The following is an 18,127-nucleotide window of genomic DNA, read 5'->3' as shown; positions in this document are numbered from 1 at the left end:
TAAATGACCTCAACTGAGTATTTAAACTATACAAGTGTAAAATATGCTGTAGCTCAGAAATAAAATCACTCATCTACCCTTAACTTCGACTCAAGGGGAACATTACTGAGAAAGTCACAACAAGGTGGCATCCTTAATACATAATAATGACACATGCAGGAAATGCACCATTATTTATACATGTGACGCGCTGTAAATTGCTTCCATCATCAGAACTAATTGTAGTGATTATTAATGCAGTGTTATGAACTGTCAGAATTGCTCTATGTAATTACATTTGTGCAAATGCTTCATTACCTGCCTAATGAATTTGGCATATATGCACATGTAAACCACTGTTTTTGTTAACATAATGAAGGGCATTTTTTTCCCCCTTAGCTACTGATGTGGAACTGGTTTGACCTAGATTATAAAGTTCAGGCACCCACCACTAGGAAAAAAAAAAAAAGGGAAGGAGCTTTGATCTGGTTTATTTTCATTCTCAGCAACAGAACCTCATAATGCCAGATATTTAAATAACTGCTTCAGAGAAAAACTATATCCCCATTATTCAGTATGAACAACTGACTGAGACAAACTAACCTTAGCGTGTGTTTAACTGACCACTGTGTCTGACCTCTCTGTGATTGGCTAAATAGTTACAGAGGACTCTGATGCAAACAGTGAGATCTCTAGAATTGAATGGGTATATCTATGTTTGCAGCCCGGAAGGCTAGAAGATTCATGAGTGTGAAAATAACAAAAAGAGAAAAGGATGCTCTTCAACTCCGGTTCTTTGTCACACAGTTCAAGGGTATCCTGCCAAAGGGAAAAAAGGAATACATTTATCCACTTAACAGCCAGGAGTGTTATTGATAGCTGTGCCTGCCACAGCTGCTGAAAGGGAACACACACTGGCCTGAGGTTTGGAGGAGAGAGAAACAAAGATGAGCAACTACGACACAGTGTTTGGGGCAGTATTTCCCAGAAGCAAAGTTGTTGATGGTTACCTTTTTATTTACAACCATTCCTTAGGAATTACATCTTTGAACAACTGAAACTAATAAATATAGGGAATTTAAGTATAAATCTGTCAATAAAAACCACTATCATTTCTTTGCATGAGCCACCCACAGGCTTCTTTCCAGGTAGAAAATATGCAAGTTTGACATTTTATGAAAAACATATTGTTCCTTCAGATTTTACACCATTTCTGAAAAAGTCATGTTTGAAAGTGAAATTTAATTTTTTTTTTTTTTTTTTTTTTTTTTTTTTTTTTTGCTTTTGGTTGTTTGTAATACTGGCAAAAACTCTGAGCAAAATTCTATGAAGCTGGTCTTAAAACTACTGAGATATTTTGGCATTTCCCCATAAATCTTGCAGAAATTAATTCTTGACTCCTTGACAGTTCTGTATGTTCTACCTTTTAATTTTAAAAGAAACAGAAGTAACAAATCCGATTTTTGATACCTATAGAGACATAGATGTGTGGTAGAAACTTCAGAGGGATAAAGTCTTGGCTGCCAAAAGTAAACAAGTCATTGTTAACTGAACAACAGGTTGCAAAGTCTGAGCAAAAGTGAAGATTCTGTCTGACAAAAAAAAGCCTGTACTCAAGTCACCATCTTGAGTTTAACCATTAAAAATCCAAGACAAGCTTCTATCCTAAAGAAACAAAACATGAAATTTGAAATTTATTCCACCTAGCTAATGTGTAGTTTCATTTTCTCAGTACTGTTTTTTCCTCCAAAGAATTAAAATACCTTGACAAGAGATGTGTTAAGTATAATGTCTGCATGGGAACTTGCAGTAAGTTTCAAACACCAATGGCTTGAAACAAGGGGGAGGAGGAGAAAGGAGTGAGAGTGATTCCCAAAGTACTAAGCTTAGAAATAAGCTAATTAAAACACACATATGTATTTTTTGAACTGAAATTAGTCTGAAGTGGGACAATAATGCATATGGGTTGCTTTTATTAAACATTTTGTCCAGCATTTTCTTTCAGCTTTCCATTAAAAGCATTGCTATAATAAGTTATGTATATAAAAAAGGAAAAACATCAGTAGATGTGTACAACAGCAGTAGAAGATATCTGTTTAGTCACAGAACTATAGCTATTCTCATACTGCCATAATTGATACCTTTGTAGCTACAGCAGCTGTGACACAGCTCCTTTAGTGCACAGCTCTGCTTTTTCAGGTACTGGTTGACAGAGCTTCTTTTAGAAGAAACTCTCACCCTGCTTGCATCCAGGCTCTGCCTTCATGTATCCTATGTACACATAAAGACATGCTAATAGTATTAGTGAATCTCCAGGGTTGGAAGGATGGACGAGAATAATGGGGTTCAACATCTGGCTCCACACATGACCACCCAAAATTCAACCTGTATTTCTCATTACGTTGTCCAAATGCTTTTTGAGCTCTGACAGGCTTGGTTCCATGACAACTGTCCTGAGAAGCCCAAATACTTTACTAGGTGACTAAAGTAAATTATTTTGTTTGCTTTTATCATGGTATGATTTGCTGACATGAAACTTGCTACTCCACAGCTGACTGGCACCAAATGTGAAGACCTGTCTATAAGTTCCTCAGAATAAGGAGAACCAGGGTCTTAGAGGGAAGCAGGCAGAGCCCATCCAGGTCTTCTACATTTCTACCTCTTTCTTTGCCTACTTCCTTCTATCAAGCAGTGCTCACACAGGAGAAGAGTGAAAGACAAAACAGCGAGCAGTACGTAACTTGCTCATAAATTCCCTTCTTTATGCCTAACTATAAGAATTCATACATAGGGTACTGAAGCAATGCCAGAATATCTGGATGCATAAATCTACTCTGTGTGAGAATGGATATGGTCTAACCTAGCAGTAACTAAGAGCTGAACAAAATTAGCGGGTACCATCAAATGGAAGACCATGGCCAAGAGTTTTGATGAGACTGTGCCACTGGGTACAGCTGGTACAATAAACATACCTTTTTTTCTATCTTTATAAACATAGCTATGTACATCCATACCTAGATATTTAATGTGTATCTATGGACTATTAATACAACTTTCCCCCCAAAATGAATGGAAAACTGCCAAGTTTGCACGTGGCAGACAGTACCACATGCCTTCCATTTACTTTGGAAACAGAAGCTAGCAAAAAGACCCCAAAGTTCTGGTCTGCTACACATTAGTCATCAACACCATCAATTCTCCCCACAGAGGAAGGAGTAAATAAAACATGAATGAAAAAAGTCCATCTTGCTTTTACCTAGTCAAAACTGTAGAGGGCAGCGTATAGATTAGTTGCATCCTTGCTGGAGCTCCTCCGGTAATTTTAATCCAGTTTTCAAGTATTCCTTGAAAAACAAAGTGCTCTTCTGGGGCTGGTGCTGGTTCAGCACTAATGAAGACATGGAAATCAGAGTGACTTTCTTCACTGTATTGCTCGAGGAGTTTTTCCAAGGTTCCTAGCCCCTTGGCTGCCACACAAAATATTCTGCTGGAAAACAACCAATAGGCTTATAGTGAGATAACAAATACATTTGTTATCCTTAGGACATTGTTTTTGTTCCAGGCTTTGATTTTGAACCTAATGAAATTATAAACCTAGAGTTGAGTGATACGGTGGCATTACTCACATATAAAAATAAGTGTGAAGTGGTAGAGCACTTGAATGTAACTTAAATTCTCCATAGAACATGAGGCCTAAGACAAAACATGTCCAATACATACCAGGAGCGTGACTGAAGAAGTGCTAGGCAAAGGGAAATGTTTACAGCTATCTATAGCATACATAAAAAATGTTTCATACCACATCAGAATCTTTAATATTCTTAATATACAAAGTGAATGGAATGTCACTGACAGATAGGAGAAGTTCTTTATAAATGTAAAGAATTTGTCTCCAAATCACCGGCTAGGAAATGATGGAAATATCAAGATTTAAAATGGAGGTGTGTGAGTTCCACCCATTGACTAGCCCACAGTCTATACCTTTTTGTTACAGAACTAATAATTTAACTCAAATTGCAGCTAAGCCATCTCTGACTCTTCACTGCTGTGCAAAAAAATGATTGACCTGTCTTCTCTCTCCATGCAGTGGAAGAGGAATTAAAACTACACACACACACCAGCCAAAGAGTAGGAATATCAGCCTTGCTTGATGACTACTGCTTCACTTAATCACAAGAGCTTAGGAGGATGTTAGGAGGATGTTCCCAAATTGTCCCTTGATATGCGGAAAAAGGAATGAAGGGATGGAAAGAGACTTTCATGTCACATGCTGTGGCAGTGGCCCAGTGACACCTGCATTTTCATACAGGTTACATTCATCCATGCAGAGATGAGTTTATTTCCCATTTATTCCTGTGACTTCAGATACGCAATGCTGTCTGTTTAGGGTTTCCCATTTTCTTGTTTAGTCCCCAGAGTAACACTGAAATACATCTGAAAATCAACTCTGCTCTTGCTCTCACAATACTTCTCAACATTCAATAGAAAAAGCCAGGATGTTTTCAGGCCAGCTGAAGTAGCTTACTCCTATGAAATCTGGTTAAAGAATTCTTTCAGCTGCAGTTGAATGATGAGGCCAGTTTGCACATGTTTGCAGACTCTCTGGCATGTCAAGGCCTTTTGGTGATGCTATTTCAGTCGGTAGTGTACCCAGAGTCCAGCCCATTTCCTCATTTATCGCTGACAACTTGGTGGAGAGCTGAACGTGTGTTGCTGAGTTTAAATCCAGATGACGAGGAAATCACCTGTAATCACCTTCTAAGTATCAAGGATGGGATATGCATTTCTCCTATGATTTCTGGACAAAGGAATGTTGCTTTAGCAAGAGGGAATCTCAGAATCACAGAATGGTTGGGGATAGAAGGAACTTCTGGAAGCCATCTGGTCCAACACCCTGCTCAGGCAGTTCTCCTAGAGCAGGTTGCCTAGGCTCATGTCCAGGAGATTTCTGAAGATCTCCAAAGAGGAGTCTTCAGTGCTTGTCTCCCTCACAGTACAGAAGACTTTCCTTATGTTTAGATGGAACTTTGTGTGCTCTGTTTCCTGCATGTTACCTCTACTACTGCTGCTACCTTCTTTCAGTAGCACTGATAGTTTCAGTGCTCCTGTCAACTCTGTCTTTATATGTCATTTGGTTTGCTAAGGCATTGCATGGGGTTTTTGTCTGCTGCAGAGTTTGCAATGCTCCAGAGCTGATCAGAGCTGTTGTTGCTATCTGGATGAGCAATTCTCCAATAGTAATTACACAGCTTCCCAAGAGCTAGTCAGACCCATTTTATTAAGGTCTCCATCACTGTCCAGTGAATGGAACTATAGTTCCTAATTACGTGTGGAAAGCATATCCCTGAGAACAGCCCTACCTACTCACCAGAGGCTTTCTGTGTTATCTCTCTTGCTCCTCCTGGGAGGGCAAGGATAACATTAAGAAAAATATAGCATACAGTCTATTAAAATAATGTTTATCCTGTTACAATTAAGAGTGAAAAAGAACAATATTATTAGCCATTTAAAACTTTTGCTGTAACCTTCTTCACATTTTGTTTGTAATCTGGGAACATCTCTCCAACTGAGTGGACAGTTGCCTTCAGAGAGGCCGTATACCACCAACTTGGAGAAGAAGCCAGTGGCCATACTTGGCAGCCTTATCAAGTCCTCGTCCGCAACCATCTCCTGCCCTTGGCCTAAAGAGATATGAAATCTTCCAGAGTCTATAGTGAAGCTTTTTGTCTGTAAAAGAAATAACTGGGGGAGAATGACAGAAGGGGAGGAGATTGGAAAATTAGCAAAGCAGAAAGGAAAAAGAATGATAATGCCCCCATTAATTTCACTATCACTTGTGCAATGCATATTACTTCTTCTGAAGCACTTCACTAAACCCTTAGAATTTCAACAAGCAAAATTGCGAGCTCTCAACAGTGGCCTTATTGCTGGTATTAGAAAAAGCCTGCAGAAATCTGTTCCCTTGGTTTTAAGATAATGAACCTTTTGACATTTTGATAGATGCTCAGCATTGTTACTGAGCTTTAGAAACTCTTACAGGGGGTACAGAGCAATTCCCTTATAAAAAAGGGAGCAACATGTGGTAGATATCACATCAGTTTTTTAACTGATTGGTTCAGTGGGTAAATGCACAAGTCTCTCACCTTGTGAAGCCTGAGTTTAAATTGAGCGCAGTGAGGTCACAGCTGTATTAACCTGGTATTCTCACTATTGTCTGTAGGGAATAGTAATCCTAAGTATAAAGCGACAGAACTCTATACAATTGGGTATAGTTTGTATAATGACCATTATTTAGTCACAGGGGGCACAAGATTACATGAGCATGGAGAAAATTGCCCTCTGGCCCTCATCTAGTCAAAAGGTAGAAAACAGTACAAAGAAAACCTGCATTATGCCAAGCAGAGGAATGCTCAGTCTAAACATTTCTTCACACTGCAGCACTTATGGCCTTACACTTTTCATCCACCCAATTTACTATGAATATGGTGGGGGTGGAAGAAATTCAGAACTTGAATCTTCTGCTGAAAATAAACCCTGGCCAACTTTTCCATGGTAACACACACTCCATTTTAATGACAGATCATTCTAGAGGGCTTTGATTTATTTAGTAAAAATAAACTCATACACACTCATGTATGTATGGGTACATACATACAAGCATAAATACAAATATCATATATTGGTATGTTTACATATATGGCTCTGTGTGGTCCATTTCAGTTGGGAGCTCATTTTTTCTTTAGTTAAACATGCCTGCATGATCCTTGCATCAGAAGCAAGATCTCCATGTCTTCAAATGAGTTCACTCCTGGAGATGGAAAGAAAAACAAAGGAGTGGTTGGACTGCTTTCTTTGTATGACTTTACTAAATCCATTCCTTTGCCTTCCACGTATCTCAAGCTACACTCTGCCTCCACAAAATTCCTGAATGTACAGAAAATATGTTCTTAAATAAAAAACGCTCCCTGATGTACACTTTAAGCCCTCACTATTCTTGAACTTGAAATCTGATAATGATGGCCTAAGCAGTTTCATTAAGGACAGTGTCAGAAAAGTGAATTGCTATCAAAAAAATAGCCAGATGGTGATCTGTTTCTCAGTGGAATAGAGACCACATCACAGAAAACTGGAGCTTTTAACTGAAAAGGACTTCTTTAGTTACAGAATCAAAGTAGTCAATAAATGCAGGCAATGTTGTCTTGTAAATCCAGGGCACTTGGGCACAATAAACACCAAGGACAGAAAAACTGCTTTCTCAGAAGGCGTCTAAATGGATAAGAATAGTGATGCTGTGGTGTGAAGGATCAGGTCTATGAGACCACCACTTAGGACCAGAAGATTAAAACAGTACAACTAGAAAGTAACTGAGATAAGAACAGATTAAATCTTTGCTGAAGAACAGAATTTTTCAAAAAAATATACTGAATTTTAAAAAAGAAATCACAAACACATATCTCCAAACATGCCACAACTCATGTCTCAACAAACCACCTGTTAGTAAACTTTCTCCAGCAGAACAGTCTGGGAATGGCCACAGGAGTTTATTTCAAATTCTGGGCAATCACCCAGTTTTATAAGTTCTTTGCCTACTTCTTAAATCTTTTTTTTCTCCTTGTATTTACATACAAGCTACTCTCACACATACTCACCCTGGCAAATGTCCTCAGATTTCATACCTATGAGCATATGTCATTCTTTCCGGATGGATTGCCACCAGCATGATTAGTTTCTGAAGAGAGTTTTGTGTTTCCATTCCCAGGAGAGCTTTTCCTTTTTTGGACATTTTTGAGTCCACTCACTTTTTCCCCCTCTAGGTGGATACTTCAATATCTTTATCTAACCTCTTGAATGCATCCATCACTGCCATAGCCTAGAAAAATACCAAAGGCAGAAATGTAGATGACACACTTTCATAGAATCAAAGAATCTTGGGGGTTGGAACTGTGGAGATCATCTAGTCCAAGCCTCCTAAAGCAAGTTCTCTAGAGTAGGTTACGCAGCAAAACATCCAGGAGAAAACAACCTCTCTGGACAGCCAGTTCTGATAAACAAGTTTTTCCTATGTTTTCTTTCTGTGGGAAGGATGAAAAGAGAAAACAAATATTGATACTTCCAGGAATATGTAAAAAAAGTTTGGTTTAACCATTTGCAAAAGACTCAAGGTGTACCTTAAGATACTAAATCATACATCCACAAATACTATTATTTTTAAGAGTTGATTTTTGCCTGCATTGCTTTACCATCTCCTTATTGTTAAACATTAAGATATACCAAGGTAGAAACCTTGTGTGGAACATTTAATATAGTAAGAAGCACTATGAAGATCAGTGATATCTTTCTAGGACACAAATTATAGTATAACTGGATTTCTTCACAATACACAATGGCTGAGGAAAAATACATTCAAAAGGGAAAGACAACTCTTTGAAAGCATCACTATTTCTACCACAAATTCCTTTGAAATGTATGACTTTATCTGAGATTGTCTGGTTGTAGCATGTCTCCAGAAATAACATAAAAAATGATTTAGAACTAAAAAGCAATTTTCACAATCTAATCTAATGGCACTTCATGACTGAGCACTTAGGAAGTCAACAGGACTCTGGTAAGTGCATTCAACTCTGAATCAAAGAAGGAAATCCAATTCAAGTACTTCTACCTCTTTATTTCTTAGGAGAATCTTGACAGTGTACAAAAATTGAAAAAGGCCATCAGACTTGGTTCAGAGCCACTTCAGCCTTAAAGTATTCAGCACTCAAAGTTTCACTGAGTAGGGAGCTCAGAGCTACAAGGACTCCTATGGCTGCTTTTTCTGAATCTCTGACGTAAGAATTTACATCTTGGTTTAAAGTTGCTTTAAAACACTAGGTTAAAATCTACTCCAGATAGAATGGTATTCAGAAATATTTGTTATAAAAGATTTTGATAGATTTTTCCAAAACCGCTTTTTCACACACATGCAATTGAACTTACCTTTACTCTTAAAATCACCTTGAAAACTCAACCTGACTCATATATTTTTGCAGAATATAGAATTGTTGTTCATTTATGTGCTGAATGGTAAATTCACCTAAATTTTAAAATGAGCTTACAGATATCAGCACTTGTTTTTCCTTAGATTAGGGGAACATAAACAAGCAAAAATATAAATCTTGAGCACTGAAGATAACTTTACATAAACTTGGCTACAAATTATTTTACACTGCACTACAAAAGAAGTAATTATTTCTGAATTCCATCTAATTATCTTCAAGTATCCATTTTACGTCTCAAAAGGCAGAAGTACAAGTCATGCACACCTGTCCACATCATCTTTCTAGGCGCTCTTCAGACTGCAGGCTGTCACAAACCTTTGGGAAATTTGCCATTCCTGAGTTGCTTCTTTAATTTATTGGTGGTGATAAGTTTTTTTTTCTTTTTTTTCTATTTTTTTTTCTTTTTTTTTTCTTTTTTTTTTTTTTTATGTTAGCAGTGGAATAGATTCATTATTATTTTGATGGAAATTTCAATTTTGTAGAAGTAGGATACAAAACTATAGCAACCAAAATAGTTCTTGCACTTGGACTGAATGCATATCAATAAAGCTTCTTCTGTGTCTAATAGGGTTTCTTCTGGTTGTTTTCCTACTTCAATTGCATATATTCCAGAATTTTCTTGCTTTCCTGCATGCAAGATAATCAATTTTCTTATGAATGCAGGCTTCTAAGAAGAGATGTCCAAAGCTGTCAAAAACGTGAGGCACTGGGGGTTGAGTCACTTCTGCCAAGAATCTCTTGAAGAAACTTTCAACAATCCATGAGCAAGTGCTAAAGACAGCAGTACTCTTCTTCTTCCTTATTTAACTCAGCAGATGTATCCCTCTCGCTCAAGAAAGCCAATAATTTTGAGTCCTTTCTCATAGCATCAGCAGTTTGGAAGATTTGCCACAATGGATCGTTTACAGAGAATCCCTGACAGCTCCTCCTCCCTGACTCTGTGGGATGGCTGCAAAAAAGGCAGGTGAGCTTGAGAAACACAGTCAGAAAGCTTCATCAGAATGGAGGCAGCCAGCAGTGAGGCACCTATATGGAGGTACTGTAAACCAACAAGAGGTTACATGGCATCGTCCTTTCTCAGACTCACAATATTGTCACCGTAATCATCTGGTACAAATAATAATCAATACATTGGACTTCACTGCTGGACACCCAGCACTTCTTGCTTTGTGAAACCAAATCAAGAGAGAGAATTGTGTAACTTCAGTTGAGTAGTGGTAGATGGGGCTGATGCTGTCCAGACTATTCTAATGAAGTAAAGAGATGGATCAAAAGGAAAAAAAAATTATTATGTGACAATTCCTTACCATAAATAAGAAGCTGTGAACTTACGGGTAGACAGCACTTGCTGGAAAGACAGGAATTTGACTGCTTTTGTCTCATAGGAGTAATTTACTAAAAATAATTAACAATACACATTTTACAGGTGAAGTCAAGATGTTAAAATTAGTTCAGCAATTATTACCTTGCAATATATTTCTCCTGCAGTTGACTCAAATTTCTCAACAAGTTTGCTGTCACCTACAAAGCTGCTCTGGGCAGCTGACAGACTGAGCAGCATTTTGGTCTCAAGCTGGAGCTTGATTTCAAAGAGGTTCTTCTGCTTCTCCAGCACTGACTAGCAGAGAGAAGGAAAACATTGCATTTAAGCAATAAAAAGTAGCATTAAAAATACTGTTTTGTAGCATCTGTGAGCTGCATTTTTCATTTAATTACATCTGTTGATTTAATTTAATTTCTGTAAGAGAGATCTTCTGGGACACTAAAGCAAGAATGTCAAGTTCATGGTCAAGGAGAGCACAGTCAGCACAGAGTAGAACTTCAGCTCTTTCCTAACCTTCTTTTTCAGATCATGCAAAAGGGTTGGGATCCTGCCAGAGATGACAAACTGTAACCTGTATGTAAGCTGAAAAAAAACAAGAGTAGCTCCAGATTTAAAAACACCACTTTGGCAGCAATCAGGGTGACGAAGCATGGTTGTAGTCTGCTCTGCTGTACAGACCTTCTAAAAGAGCAATAGCTTGACTGGTCTCCTTGTGATTTTGCCAATCTCACACCAAAATCCAAAATGACAGAGGTGTGCTAAGCATACAGCCCCATGTGGAACTACGTTTTGATGGAGAGAAAATAGCCAGATGCTTTTGCATCATGGTCTTAAGCATTCTTCTAAAGATGATTAAATTCTCAGAACCAGCTTGCCATTGCATGAAGCAGCAAGGAGATGCAGTGAACTTTTGCTGGTAAAGTTTGTAAAGCGCATGAGTTAAATGGACATATATGTTAGAGAAATAGGAAGCATTCTTTTTTTTCATTTTGTATCTCTAAGTAATTTTTTTCTTTTTTAGCTCACAGATCAGTCTGTTCAATCTCCCCTTTATAATCATTTGTTTAGGTATTTCTGCTCATAAATTACTGTGTATTTGTTATGACGCCAACAACCACAGAACTGCATCTTGCAGAAATAAATTATGATTTATTAACCAAGTGCCCCAAGTCTTAACAGTGCCATCATATCCTCTTATGGACTGGAATGAAATTTATTTGCACTTATTGGCTCAAGATCATTGAAGCACAAAGTACTGCAGAGGGTTTTAATCCTGTACTGTAAATTAAAGGCAATGCACAAAGCAAACTGAGCAGTAGAAAGAAGTGTGGGAAAAACATCACAATGAATTTAATTTCTAGCAGAGCTTTAGGTTGAGCACAGCTCTCTGCGAGCACCAATTTAAGCAAATCTATAGAAACACTTTCAACAGTTTACAGTATCTGACCCTTAAAATCTCTTTAATGTGTGGGTTACTAATAATTACTGTACAGCAGTTGCAAATAGGCAGATTAAAATCTCAGGAGCAACAGAAAGATCAAAATACATTTTTTACCTTATGGTTTTCCAAGTCAGGAAACTGGTCCTCAGAAAACAGCTGTTCTTCCAGCCTGTCCCTGGTGACAGTGAAAATAATGAGGGTGGTCTGAGCCTTCAGCTCTGGCTTGTATGGAGGGTTAGCAAGTTTAGTGTGAAGGATGAGATGGAAATTCCTGTCGAATTCACTTTTTTTTTTTTTTTTTTTTTTTTTTTTTTTTTTTTTTTTTGTCTTCAAGCTGGATATACTTGAAAAGGAATAAATTGCACAAGAATTGGGGAAATAAAAATAATCCTAATTGCAAAAGATGGGTATTGTATAATTTTGGCAGCACAAGAAACAGATGCAAACCAAACTTTATGTGCCTGCAGTTTAAGGAACAAAACAATAACTGAAGACATCAAAACTATATGAAGAATTCATACAGCATTTCTTAATTGGCAGTTTCATTTGCATATACAGCAGACATCAGTTTATTCACTGCTGTGCTGAAGAGTCAGTGACATAGGGGTAAACTCACCTATCTTAATTGCTTAACATAAGCTGAGAAATGTTTTCAAACATTTTTATCGCTTTATCACATAACTGTTAGTTCTTACAATTTTTTGTTGTGGTGTTTTTTTTTTTCCAGCTTTGTTTTGTTTTTATCATTTGAAATAGCTTTGCAAGAAATTGTACAGCACTAAACAGATATGAAAGAATGAATCATTCTGGGTTCACTTTTTATCAGTTGAACAAGAACCCGTTACTGAAGAGATGCCATTTTCTCACCGAATCAATTTTCAAAGTGATTGCAATACTACTATGGCTGAGTATTGAAATGCAAGTCATGAAAACCTTAATGAAAGCCTGAATGGAGCAAATCTGTACAAACATAAGTACTGATTGGTTTTTAGAATATCAAAGCAAACCTCCAGAGTCAGGGGCATATATTTCAACTTTTAGTATCCTTGCCTACTTCTAGCATCCCCTTAGCCAGAAGTCAGAGACTAAACAAAACAATGTTCTGAATGCACTTTTGCATTTCACCAAGGACCAGGAAGAAAAGGCAGCCAATTATGATACACTGCAAATGAATTTCTAAGAATAACTTCATGTGTTGGGAAACCCATGACTCTAAAAGACAAAATTAGATGTGTGCATAATGTATGCACTAATGCAATGCAATCTACTGGAGGTGACCATTCCTGGTTTGCGCTCACACACCATAGCCATGTCCAGCTAAATACATTCAACCACACAGCCTTGCAGCCTTCCTTAGATGGAGCCGAATTCTCCTCTCAGCTCTGCAACATGGATTTCAGTTCTAACAGCCAGTAACACTACTAACTCCTCTTCACAGCCTTCAAAATTGTTTGCAGATGGAGATAATGGAACACTACAGCTCGATACAGAGCTGTACAAAGGCTGTGCTTTCAACACATAAGGTAAAAGACAGAAGCAGAAATCTGACAAAAGGTGAGCTTTAGTTTGCCTTGACAGTGGAAAGAAAAACTTTACTAAGAGATTTGCACTGCTTACTTTACGGGTTCTCAGTTCACAGGAGCAATAAATCAATTTTTGTGATTGTCATCTATAAAAGGCAGAAACTATATAATCACTCAGTTTTAATACTGCTACTATTCTAGGTTTTGTGATCAGATCTGGGAAAAATAAATGTTATATATTTGCTCTTGCTTGGATCAAGGAGTATAAGTAACAACTAAAAACACAAAGGTAACTCAGTAAACTCAGTAGAACTACCTTTTTTGTTTTGTTTTGTTGTTAATGAAATGCATCCATTTAAAGTTTGCGTCCGGATTCTGAAATAATGCAGTAGGTATAGGTACCATTTGTGGAAGTGCTTGATGGATGGCATAGCAAAAAATGAACTCCAAAGAAATTACTAAAGATAAAATATACTTTTGATAATTTTTTCTTCATAATCATTTATTCCACCAGCAGAGACAGATAGAACTGACCAAATTAATGTGTCATTCTAGCCACGAATACACAGAGTGATTCATCTGAGATCTAGCTCTCTGTTATTTTGAAATATACTGTTTTCCTGTTGGAATTCTCATGGATCATGAAAGAGTAGATTAAAGGATTCAAAAGTGGTTCCCAAAGCACTTTTAAAATCCTGTGTAAATATTGAGGAATAACTGGTTGTCAATAAAAGTTAAGAATGAATACAGCTCAGAAGCTAATGCAGGCACCGAGATCTCATCTGTGAGAAGCCCAGGAATGAGTGCAATACCTGTTCTGACCTGCCAAAATCTGAATTCTCAGCGCAATAACTGCTTTCCCCCTGTACAAGTGCTGCCTAAAGAAACAATGTGTAGGACTTTCAATCAGAGCACTGAAAACAAAGATAAAAATATGTTGATCATACAATAACAACTTCATATCATGAAATGTCTCAAGCTTATTAAAAAAAAATATCTTATCAAACACTTTAGTTCAATTCAAAATTCTAAAGAGTATATAAATATAAAGTGAACCGTCAGCTACATAACATGATTTTTCGCCACAGTCACTACCATTAGCTGTGCATTTTCACCAGCAACAAAAAAGATCTCACATGCAGCACCTGAAGAAAACTGCACCAGCGGGGGTGACCCACTGTTACTGTTGCCAACACTAAAATGCACCACCCACCCCCTTGCTGTGCTCACATCCACTGTTTGGTCTCCATGAATGTTCAGCAAACATCCTAAGCTTCAGTGAGTGCCATTTCTTCTGTATGGAGGAATTCAATTCCACCCCTTTACTTCACGTGCACTTTCATGTCAGACATCATTCTGTGAGACTGCCCCTCTGCTGCCATCTGTCACACAGCAAGAACATGTAACAAAATATTGATAGGAAGGTTCAACCTCTACTGCCATACCACCAACATCTGCCTCTGACACCATGGACCAACATAATAAAATGGGAGGAATTGCTTTCAGAGCATCCCTTGTATATAGATCTATTTATATAATCTCTCTATTATTATCATTACTGTTATTTCTCTCTTTCTTTTCTGTCTTAGTAAGTAGTTTTTACCTCAACCCTTGAGTTCTACCCACTGGGAAGAAATCACACTGGGAGGTGAGGGCGTGAGCAAAAAGCTATGTAGTGTTCAGCTGCTTGCCAGCTTAAACCACAACAGAAAATAACTGATAAATTCTTGGATGGGAAAAGAAAGGGAAATGAAAGGGAAACAGTATTTTTCAGTATGCAGAAGGAGGGATAAACACGTTTTCCAGAGGAGCCTTTTTTTCACTTCCCGCTGCTTAAAATTAAAAGCTTCTGGAAAAGACTTGCAAACTCCAGCAAGTAATGTAGAGAGAGTAGTTGAACAAATCAGGTGAAAACAAGTGCAGAAGGGAACAGTTAATAGGCAGTCTCAGTAGGCAGACTGTGTAAGTTGGTCAAACTTGCTCATGGAAAATGCTGCCTTAGAGTTGCACAGCTGGCAAGACGTTCAAGGCAAGGAAAGCCATCTCTGTAGAGAAACCAAGGGAATTGTCTTGCTGAGCATGTGTGTGAATAACAGTCATGCCTCATGAGAATGGAAAGTTGTTCATTCAAACAACATTTGCACATAAATCAAATTTCTAGACATCTTAATCCTGAATAGCTCAGTCTTGCAGCTGAAGAAACCTGACTACCACTTTGTGAAGGCGCGGAGGATCTGAGTGGGTGTAGCAGCTCATATGAGTGCAAACAGCAGTCGTATGAGCAATGAATTTATTCTTTTATCATCTCCATTGCTAGTCAAAGTGACATTGACTTATTATAGCTAATGCTTACATACAGTTATCTGTCTGGATCAGGGGAGGCAGAATAGGAAATACACAGATAAACCTTAAATATCAAAGTTTGTCCAGACCAAACCTATTCATTGGCATCACTTCTCTTCCGGAATAAGCAGGCTAGGGCAAAAAAAAAAAAAAAAAAAAAAAAAAATTGTACAAAACCGGTGCTTGCTTACTTCCATGCCTTGAGCTGTTTGTTTCAACAAATCTCAGTATGTGCATTCTAAACCATTTTTGCATATGCTGCCAACAAATAGCACCTAAATTTTACCCCTTTTATTTTCTTTTCTTTTTTTTTTTTTTTTTTTGGTATCATCTGTGCTTACATAGAGCTGTGTACCGCAACAAATAAGGTTTGAAATTAACAACTTTCGTGGTTTTTTCTCCTCTCTAAGAAAAAAAATGAAATGAAAATATTAGCATTTTTTAGTTCTTTTCAACATGGGATCAACATACATGAAGATCCACTGAGCAGGCTTTCAGCTCCAGAAAGCTGAACTAAACTAAAACTTGAGCACCATAAGCTTGTTAAGCTTCTGTCTACTAGATAAGGCACTTGAGTAAAAAAAATCAAGTTTTCAGAGATAACAAGCACCTGTAGTTCACACTATAATCACCCAATTTTTGAAGAAAATGTAAATGTATACCTATATTTGAAGTGTCCTGAAGCTGAGAGTCTCTTTTTTTGTTTTCATTCAAAAACAGTGGTGGAAGTGATACAAAATATCTGATACAATCTTGGTAAGCAGTACGGGGAGGAATAGAATTTTATGAAGCTGCTTCACAGAACAGAAAGTTCTCTAATATGCAGGCCAGTAAATTTGCTTTGGAAAGAGTACAAGTTGATAAATCTCCCTATCTATGCTTTCTGTCGATTGATACGATAAGATATATTTTACTTAAAATTAGGATTGTCTGAAGCTCAGTGGATTTAATTATTTGTAATTATCCAGTTGTTGTCAGTCTGTGGCCATTTTATGACAGTGCTATCTACTGTGTGGGTCAGGTTCAACTGTATATCTTTTCAAACACAGAATTAATGTACTATTGATGAAACCATTACTAGAACCAAATTAAAGTCTGGACTGATGTATTGGTCCACAGGGTGCTGTCAGACATGAAAGGAGTAATTAGTATTCATTACCTCATACTCTGCAACATTCCAATTATTAATGAACTTCAAGTGCTGGACTGCACCGTATCTATCACAAATACCTTTCTAGTCTTTCTTTATTAGGAAAAAAAAAAAAATACCAAAGTGCCTGACACAACTACAAAAATAAACAAATAACAGAAATTAATCCAGAATGAGGGAAACTCTCCTTCTTTAGTAATATAGGGGTGCATATATTACTGGTGCCTCACAAAGGAGACCTGCCTCATCTTCAGCACGCTGTGGAACACGTCAGGTAGCTCAGGTAGTGCTGCTAAAATACTCACCCAGAGAACTTGATTTCAAGTCTTGGTACAGGGCAAGAGTGCATCTTCCAGTAGCTTCATGTATTCAAGGAGATACGAGCTGTTGCTTAAAGTTACAGCATGGGCACGAATGCTTGAAATTCTGGATGGTGGAGGAGGGAGATAAGTCTTAAGTGATCTGTACAAAACCAGATATCAGTTTTATTGAATATATCTTTCATATATTCTCCTGAAATAATCTCAATCTGTGCAAGCAGTCTGAATGTTCTTTGAGTATTATTTGAGGCCCGTCAAGAAATGCTTTAGGAATATCTCTAATTTTTACTGAAAAGAGAATTGTATTCTCAAACATGAAAAGTCTACTTCGTGAATGTGTTGACTGAAAACAGAAATAGAGTAGGAGAAGCCTTTAGGACTTAAAAATAAATTCATAATTGAGTGGAAAGAATAACAAGGCATTTCAGCCAGCCAGATCAAACATTTAATGTGGTTTATGTGGTTTACTCATGCGACTTAAAATCAGTATTGTTCTTTAGGCTGACAGGTGCATGGGAGACTCAGCAATTACACTGGAAGCTTTCGTGTAAAGTGATAGAAGACATCACAGTCTAACATGGTTTTGTACAAAGTGTTGTGGATAAACTCAATGATTTTTCCTATTATCATCCATGAAAATGTATCTAGAGTACCTTACCTAGATCACAGAAATTCATTTTGATGGTATTTTGACGTCTTTTTTCCCCCCCCAAAAAAAATCTAGAAAAAAAGGAAGGTGTAGAATGTAGAACAAAAGTTGAGATTCATAGACACACCCAGAGCGTGTTGTATGCCTGCTTACTAGGTGCAACAGTTTCAGAGAGAGAAGACACAGTAAGTCAGTACTGAATTACCTGGTTTGAATCTGAATCTCCCTCTTGAACACCTATCTCCAGATGTCTGAGTCGGAGTGCTGCTACCTTTCCAATGAAAGTTTGGGACAGCTTCTGTTCTTGGACTTCCTTTATTTATCTATTTCTTTGTTTTAAAGTATAGAAGTATACATTTGCAC

At 37.5% G+C, this 18,127-nt stretch overlaps 1 pseudogene; it reads right to left on the bottom strand.

Moving 5' to 3' along the window:
- Window positions 1–583: 583 nt before the first annotated feature.
- The window catches only part of LOC125696161 (dynein axonemal heavy chain 11-like), a 37,332-nt pseudogene continuing 19,788 nt past the window's right edge, over window positions 584–18,127 (bottom strand).

The sequence above is a fragment of the Lagopus muta genome, chromosome 7 (genome assembly GCF_023343835.1).
Source record: "Lagopus muta isolate bLagMut1 chromosome 7, bLagMut1 primary, whole genome shotgun sequence".
NCBI lineage: Eukaryota > Metazoa > Chordata > Aves > Galliformes > Phasianidae > Lagopus > Lagopus muta.
This window is presented reverse-complemented; position numbering and strand designations above follow the sequence as displayed.